Consider the following 8756-nt stretch of genomic DNA (forward strand, 5'->3'; position numbering starts at 1 on the left):
ACAGAGATGAGCCTAGACAGTGACTGGCTGGCTTTCATGATGAGATCAAGTGCTTTCTAGTTTGTAAAAGAAGATCATTAGAGGTCAAGTAACAGATAAGACTGAAAACATAAAGCCCAGTAAGATTTCTCGGTCGATTCAGATACTGAATCTTGCAGCAAAAATCAGATGATCAGATTAAGGGTGTTATCTGCTTACCCAAGAGCAAATTATTTGAATCACCTTAAATTGACTACTATTAAAGAGAAGGAGAAAAGAGAAAAGGGAAAGAGAACGGAGGAGAGAAAAAGAGAAATGAGGATGAGAACAAAAGAAGGAAATCACGTTTGAGAATTCTGTGTAGAAAAAACTTGGATGTGGTTACTGGCACATGAACCTGGATGGCAGGAAATAACTTCAAAGTGTCCTAGTTTTGAAAGGGTTTAATTTCCAAAGAAACCACAAACCTGGACCAAAACCTATTTTAGTGTCCAAAGCTCAAAACAACTTTTGGGCCCAAGAGCAGGAAGGAGACTGCAAGAGCTCTCCAGTCCCCAAAGGTGATGGTGATGAACAAAGCCAGCAACGCAGAAGGTAGAGCTAGCAGCCTTGGAGAACACCTCCTAGAAACCAGAACCTAGGGTCGGGTTTGTCTCCCACCCTTCTTTCCCAAATGGGAAGCCACCACACATCCCCAAAACAAAAAGCCTCAAATAGTTCCAGTGCAAACAAAGAAAAAAATTTGATCGCTGTTCATCTGCGCCTGTGGACAGACAGGGGTGCAGACTGCGTATGCACGTGCACACCACGTCCACAGGGAGATGGCTTTTGTTTTTAAAACTGTATTTGTTTATAACTTCTGTAGTTCACAGTCCATGATCTCATCTCAAAAGCTCACTGGGCATGCTTGCTTGCCTTGGACACATCCCAGGTGAGATCCCCCGGCCCACGCACCCCCGCTGATAGTCCTCTCCATAGGATTAGCAAGTCCTCTACTTCTATCCCTGTTCTGGGAGGTGTGTAGAGCAAACCCTCAAACGAAACCACCCAAATCAGGTAAACTTTGGTGCCAACTTGGCTTTGTTGTTCCTCATACAAAACTACCTTCTGAGTGATTGCTCAGTTATAGCTGGCAATACTTAGGATTGACTCTTTTTTTAAAGATTTTATTTATTTATTCACAAGAGACACACAGAGAGAGAGGCAGAAGGAGAAGCAGGCTCCCTGAGGGGAGCCCAATGAGGGACTCGATCCCAGGACCCCAGGATCCATCCTGAGCTGAAGGCAGGTGCTCAACCACTGAGCGTCCCAAGATCTACTCTTCATAAAAATCCAGTGTATCAATTTAGTATGTTTATAAGCAGAGGCAAAGAGTAATTTCAATATTTTCTTTCATCATGTATAATGGGGAAGAAAATGCCCTATCTTAGTGCCTGAACTCTAATGCAGAAGAGCACTTTTGATATTGTCAATTATCCAGATATAAAATATATTTTTAATTTATAGTGACTGAACATCTTGGACAATTAAAAATTAATGACCTGAAAAAATAGCAGAAGTGTATTATTTATTTTCATCCCTCTTTGGACTGTATACTCAAAGTGACATGAATTTTAGTATCATTTAATGTAAAGAGTGATTTTCACTTCAGAATTCTCAAGTTCAAATCCCAGAATATTAGAAAGCCAGAAATTCCATATCCTATGTGATACTTTATAATGGTGCGGATACAGAAAATAATTGGAAAAAGCTGATGTATTTCCACAAAACGCTAGTATAAAATATATTCATACTTTTCAATACATTTGCAAATACGATTTTAAATAAAGGCCTTTTAAATCTGACACTAAAAAAGAAAAGCACCACTGATCTGAGGTTTTTATACTCGCATATAATGCCATGTTTTTTATTTAGATGTTTTCACAAACAAGCCAATCCAAAGGACTATTAGCTTGTGTTGGAACAAGAGCTAAGGATTTAATCCACAAAAGCATACACTTAATATTTACCAGTTGCATGGAATCAGAACATTTCCAGGATGTGAATCACAGGAGTGTCCAACATTGTCTCTTGGAGCTTTGGGCAGAAAATTCTCTGGATCTGGTCCAGGATTCACTTTCTCTCATCTCTTTTCTTCACTTTGGTTGTAGTTTGATGTGCCTAAAAGGCAAAAAAAGACAGCTAAGTGGCGGGGAAACACACTCACCTTCTGGTTTTAAATTTTTAGATGGCTTTGAAAAGTTACCACATTTTAAAAGGCAAATGAGAATAAAATAGAAACATCCCGTGGACTTTAAGCTCATCTCATACAACAGATGACAAAGGCCAATGGAATAAGCTTCACAAACACGGAGCAGCAAGGAGAGTGAACACAAGGACAAATGTGTGCTTACCTTAGACGCCACATGACATTGCATGGAGATCTTTGACAGGCGGTGAAGACACAACTTGGCAAAATCAGCAATTATTTTTGGCACCTGCAAAAGAAGTAGTGGAGCAGCAATAATCTGGGCCGCACCACAAGCGCCCCATCACCCTGGGCCTCCGGTGCGAGGCACGGTCGGGTGTGTGGAAGCTCCCTAGACACCCCAGCATCACGATAAGCCTTCAACAACGGAGCAGAGAACACGGAGCTCCAACTAGACGCTGTATGTAAATGCAGACACGGATCTTGTACACGTATTTTATTTTTGCCTCTAATAACCTCGAGAATAAAACTGAATTCACTAACAGAATGCCTTCGAGGAGTCCGGCTGCGTGCAACCCCAGCGACCTCACAGCTTTCGGGGCCGCCCTGCTCCAGCAGGCCTCGCCGCCACCAAGTGCTGCTGTGCTCCAGGGCTCGCCGAGGCCCGCCTGGCTGCGCCGCCAAGCCATCTGCGTCAGCCGCTCTTGTCACGACTAATTAGGTAGGGCCTCAATTTTCCAGTGTCCACAAAAGCAAATACTCATCTGCATGGATGGGCTATCCTGTCCATAACGCTGCCTTGCGTACATTAAAATCTGCCATGGTTTCAAATCATTTCTTTTTATAATAACCCCTGGCCTAGTTTTAATCAAGTTGTTGATGCTTCAGCTTGACATCTAGTAACACTTTAAGAAAAAGAAAGAAAAGAAAAGAAAAGAAAAGAAAAGAAAAGAAAAGAAAAGAAAAGAAGAAAAGAAAAGAAGAAAAGAAAAGAAAGAAGAAAGAAAAGAAAGAAAGAAAGAAAGAAAGAAAGAAAGAAAAAGAAAGAAAGAAAGAAAGAAAGAAGAAAGAAAGAAAGAAAGAAAGAAAGAAAGAAAGAAAGAAAGAAAGAAAGAAAGGTGGAAGACTGAGAATTACCTTTAGTAAGAATTTACAGATACACAGCAAATCCATTTTTTAAGTGAAAAAGATATGTCATTGGGAAGATTTTCTTGTATTATAATTTAACTGTGCTAAAAATCATTTGCTTTTGCAAAAAAACTAATGTTAGTTATATCTTTTTTGGTTTCCCTTCTTCTAGTGAATCATTATTGTTTTGGGGTACATAATAATATCCATCTCTCGGGATTAAGCCCAAGAATGAATTAATGTAAATTGTCACTTCATGCTTCTAAATGCGCTGATAAATCCTGGGAGCTCTGCTGCACTTGATGTTTCTTAAAAACCACCTAAACAAAAAAAACAAAACAAAACAAAAAAAAACACCTAAACGTTCAAAGGGCTTGATAACTGACATTCAAGAGGTTAAATGTTTAAAGATATTTCTTCTTCATCTACTATTTTTTAAGTTAGCACATTCTATTTTATTTCCAATTTTTTTTTCTCATCAAACCATTGAGAATTGTTTTATAAAGAAACCGACAACTCAAAACACATCTCATGCCGTGTTGTCTAACCCCTTGGACTCACACTTCAGTGTCTGTGTGAGGACTCCAAACTGAGCCAAAAATGCAGGATCAAATCTCAGATTTCCTCATATGAGTGTCTTACCCAAATCAATTGAAGCCACTCAAGGGTGATCAAGGGTACAACTGGAGTTAATAATTTTCATTTAGCTGTAATATCATTGCTTTTTGAATGCTGGCCTCTTGCCTCGTGTATTATGTATTTTTGTTATGCTTAGTCTGCTTAAAATCATAAATTTGAGTCATTTGTAACTTAATATCATAACTAGAAAGTGTTCGCTCTTCACTCTCATCTTGACCCCAACCACTGATGTCTGATATTTAGGCTTCATTTGTCTTTCCAAGAAACTAGGTCTGTATTTTAAATAAAACTGACGACCATCCTACAATGCCTCATGTTTGAACTGACCATTTCTTCACTGAATCCTTAGGAAACACGACGGTCTTCTTCCCCAACAGCCAGCTGCTGAGCACTGTTAGAGAAAATTATAATCTCAGCCAACTGGGCCTTCCAGAAATTCATGCTGTAAAACCGATACTCCTGATGGAAGGTTTTAATTATGCTCCACAAGGGGAGGATTCAAGGTTGACTTGCCTGTTCTCTCACTGCTGTCGCCCCTGTAGCCTGGAACAGAATGTCCTACTTGGTGGGTGCTTAGTGAGTATTTGATGCGTGAATACACTGCAACTGTTCAAATCATCTCTGATATTTTCTGTCCCCACCACCCTTCACTCTCAAGACCATCTCTGCTTCTCTTTTCTTTAAATCACAAGCATGTTGGATGAGACAAGTTAGAATGAACCATATTGGAATGCTTCCAATTTCTAGCAACTTTTTTCAGCATAGCCTCATTCCTTGTACATACCCTTACCTTTTCTCTTCTCTATCCCTGGTCTCTCGAGAAAGCCCAAAGTCTAGGGGCGCCTGGGTTGGTTAAGCATCTGACTCTATCTCAGCTCAGGCCTTGACCTCAGGGTTGTGAGTTTGAACCTCATGTTAGGCTCTGTGCTCAGCATGGAGCCTCCTTAAGAATTAAAAAAAAAAAAGTCTAAAGTCTGAAACTCTACTTTGCTACCTTCTCTCATGTTGTCTTCACTTTTTTTATTTTTTTTCCCTCCTCACTCTTAACTCCTTAGAAGCCAACAGTCATAAGAATGACAATGTAACTTGTGGGTCATCTGGTCCATCTTTCTCACATAATCAATGGTAGAACCAAAACAGAGAAGATGGAAGCATTTTTAAGGTCAAAGACAAACCCAGGATTCCAAGACACGTTCTGGACGCCTGAGTGGGTTCCTCTCAGTGTCCCACTGTGGTTACCCTTTCCCAGTCACCCACTGCTTCTCTCTTTCTGGAAGAGCAGCTAGAGAAGCCACGCCAGGCCAGAGCGGGCTCGCCCAAAGAAAGAGCACGTAAGCACAGCCTCGCAGAAGAGCCGGGTTAGCCTGGTGTGAAGGCGGGGGGCCGCCTGCAGGGGAGCAGCGGACCAGAGGGCCCCGCAGAACTGGGAAACAGACGCCGAGTTCTGAGGTCCTGCTGCGCCTTGCTAACAGCTGACCATGTTGTCGAATGCACTGGAAAGCCGCTGACATGCTGGGCCGGGGGGGCGAGATCATGCCACTGTGTACATGGATGCTCCCTAGAGATGCAGGAAAGAAGCAGCAGGCGTTGTTAAGACACAAACGAACTGTGCCTCTCACGTGTGTGTACAACCACATGGCACCAACGGGTTATCGTGATTTCATCATCTTCAAATAGGTTTCAAAGCTTGGGAGATTATTTTCCCTGTCAAAAACTTTGAACATGTTGTTTTTTCCTTTTTTAATTACAAAACTGCTTAATTATCTACAATGATGCTGAAATAATTAGAACAAAAGTGGATGAGAACTTTCCGTGTTTTGCCTGTTTGGTTGCTTAGGAAATAATCTGCTTTCATCCAGATACAGTAACACGTACATTTATTTTTTGAACAGGTCACGTGAACAGACCCACCTGCTTCTTCCTTGTTACAAAGTTTGCTGATATTTCTCTCTTTTTATGCGATTGCTTGGCTTCCCAGGAGCTTTTGTGCGCCTTCACCTTTAAGATACTTCCCGGACAACAAATTCTAAATATTCTCTTACTCTCTCTTTCCAGTTCTTAGTCTCTTACAAGAAGTAAAGTGTGAAGTATTTTTACATTTTTAAAATGACTGAACTTTGCTCTCAAATAAAGATTCGGAAAATATTCTCAGGGGGCTCCTGGGTGGCTCAGCGGTTGAGCGACCACCTTCAGCCCAGGCGGTGATCCTGGGGTCCGGGGATCAAGTCCCCCGTCCGGCTCCCCGTCCTAGGGAGCCTGCTTCTCCCTCTGCCTGGGTCTCTGCCTTTCTCTGTGTCTCTCATGAATAAATAAATAAAATCTTTTTTTAAAAAAAGAAAATATTCTCATCTCAGATACCGATTTTATATAATGAGATCTTCTCCAAACACACCCTTGTAACAGCTTCTAGTTCTTAAATTCACGACTGTAACGTCTTACTCCCCAACGTGGCTGCACATCAGCACCATTTGCCCAGCTGCCCCCGCTGCTGCTGCTGCTGCTGCTGCTGCTGCTGCTGCTGCTGCTGCTTCGAGGCTAAGCCCAGCATGGAGCCCAACATGGGACTTGAACTCATGACCCTGAAGTCACACATTTCCACAGTGTAGGGTGTCCCCCCCCCGGGGGGGGGGGCATGGCCGCGGCCTCCCCATCTCGGGTGGCCTGTTGGGCAAGGTGCTCAGTGTCCCAGATTGCATGTCTTGGGGTTTGCCCAACGCTGGGGGTGGGGTGGCCGCCCCGGGGAGGGGAATGCGGTCCTGGCGGCCCCGTGTGCCCCGTGGGGCCCGGAGTCCAGGTCCAGGCCCAGGTATGAGGGGGGCAGGTGCCCGGGCTGCCGTGTAGAAGGGAGGCCGGTGCCCAGCAGGTAAAGGCCGTGTAACGCCGCGGCGCAGAGGCTGCGGGACGGGGAGGGCCGTGCCGGGGGGGAGGGGGGGGGGGGGGGGCCTTCCCTCCGGATTCCCCTCCTGCGGGCGCAGCGGCTCCCGTGGCCTCCGCCCTCCCCGCGGGCACGATCCCAGCGCCGCGGCCCGGGGCGGGGGGCGCAGCCGTCACCTGGTCGGTGCAGGAACGCGTCGCTACCCGCCAGTTCTCCGGGTCCCACTGCCCACGCGGCAGGCGGGCGTGGGGCGAAGCCCGTTCTGTTCCCCTTTAATGGCGGTTCATTCGAGGAAACTGCGCGTGTCGGAGGCGGCTTCTGGGGCGCCGGCTCCCCCGCAGATCCTCGGCCGCGCCCAGGGCCCGCCTCTGCCCCGCGCCCCACTAGGGCGTGGCCTTTCCACGCGGCCGCGCCAGAAGCTTCTTCCGCGTCCCTTTGTCACCGGAGCCCTGCGCCCGCGGACGTGACCGGCGGCCCCGAGAGGATGCTGCGGGGATCCCGCGGCCTCCGCACCTGCTGGCCCTTCGGAGGGAGCCCCCGCCCGCGGCCGCCGGGCGCTGACGGCCCCGCCCTCGGGAAACCGGGTGGGGCCCGGCTCCGTCCTGTGTCCTGGTCCCGCGGCACGAGCTCTGAGCAGCGGAGCTGCCGCCTCCATGGACCAGCTTACACGTTGTGGCACATACGCGGTCAGGGAGGCGACAGGGCAGTGGGCCACAGGGCCGGCTAAGCCCGTCCCCCCCGCACCCCCATCCCACCCCATCTCTCCAACCCCCCCGCCCCGTCCCGCCCCATCCATACCCCCGCTCCCCGGTTCCCTCCAGTCCCCCATCCCATCCCCCATCCCCCCGTCCCATCCCATTCCCCCAGTCCCCCCATTCACCCCCCCGCCCCGTCCCGCCCCATCCATGCCCCACTCCACTGTCCCCTCCCGTCCCCCGTCCCATCCTCCCATCCCATCCCCCTCGCCCCGCCCCACCCCCATCCCATCCCCTGTCCCGTCCCCTCCCATCCCCCATCCCACCCTATCTCCCCATCCCCCCGCCCCGTCCCCCCCGTCCCATCCCCCTCGCCCCGTCCCCTCCCATCCCATCCCCCCCAGTCCCCCCGTCCCCCTGCCCCGCTCTGCCCCAGGTCCCATCCCATCCCTCCCCACCCCCCTTCCGTGCCGCCGGCGCCGCCAGGCCCTCCGCCACCCGGGACCCTCCTTCCGGGTGGCTCCCCGGCCCCACGCGAACTCGCTGCGCGGCCCCTCCACTTAGCGCAAAGCACCCGCGGGGTGTCGTCGGCCTACCGGGTCGCAGACCCCGCAGGTGCCCGGGCGCGGGGCGTGGGTGTCCAGATTGCTCTAGCTTAGCTGGTCCTTGGGGGGACGCCGGGTTACCGACGACGTTTTGCCACGCGGCTCCGGCCCTGGCTCCCTGCCTCCTTCTCCCGTCCGGCTGCGCAGGCCGGACCACCCGAGTTACAGGTGCGGCCGCTGGGGCGGGGGCGGGGGCGGGGGCGGGGGTCCCCCGCAGGTCTCGGTTCACCTGGAGGGGCGGGCGCGGGAGCGGGCGCGGTCGGGTGGGCGGAGGCTTCCCCGGGGCCCCCCTCCCCAGCCGGGCGCGGTCCTGGAGGCCTTCACGCCTGGCCCAGAGCACGTGCGTCCCTGTTCCCGTCCCCGCGGGAGCGGCCCTGCACCCGCCACGCCGAGGCATGTGGGGTCCCCCGGTTGTCCCGCCTTCTCAGCCCTTTGTTGAAAGAATGGGAGGGAGCGAGGTTCAGTTTAGCTTTTCTAATTTCTCTGAAGGAGCCAGACGTCTTGACTGAGCTTAAAAGCTGCGATACGGAGCAGTAATTTGCATTTCCTACCTCTCCCCTCGGGACGCTTGAAGCAATTCTGAGATACAATCTGCTAAGGAATAGACTTTGGACTTTGTTTTACTAACTATGGTTTCTTTTTTAGAA

At 49.4% G+C, this 8756-nt stretch overlaps 1 long non-coding RNA gene across 1 annotated transcript; it reads right to left on the reverse strand.

Annotated features, from left to right (window-relative positions):
• Positions 1-1840: 1840 nt before the first annotated feature.
• On the reverse strand, positions 1841-7190 carry LOC144305234 (uncharacterized). Its single transcript, XR_013372289.1, has 3 exons — positions 6986-7190; positions 2373-2456; positions 1841-2139 (listed from the first exon to the last, which is right to left on the reverse strand). It is a non-coding gene; the product is annotated as an uncharacterized LOC144305234 (long non-coding RNA).
• Between the last annotated feature and the right edge of the window lie 1566 nt (positions 7191-8756).

The sequence above is a fragment of the Canis aureus genome, chromosome 35 (assembly GCF_053574225.1).
Source record: "Canis aureus isolate CA01 chromosome 35, VMU_Caureus_v.1.0, whole genome shotgun sequence".
Classification (NCBI taxonomy): Eukaryota; Metazoa; Chordata; class Mammalia; order Carnivora; family Canidae; genus Canis; species Canis aureus.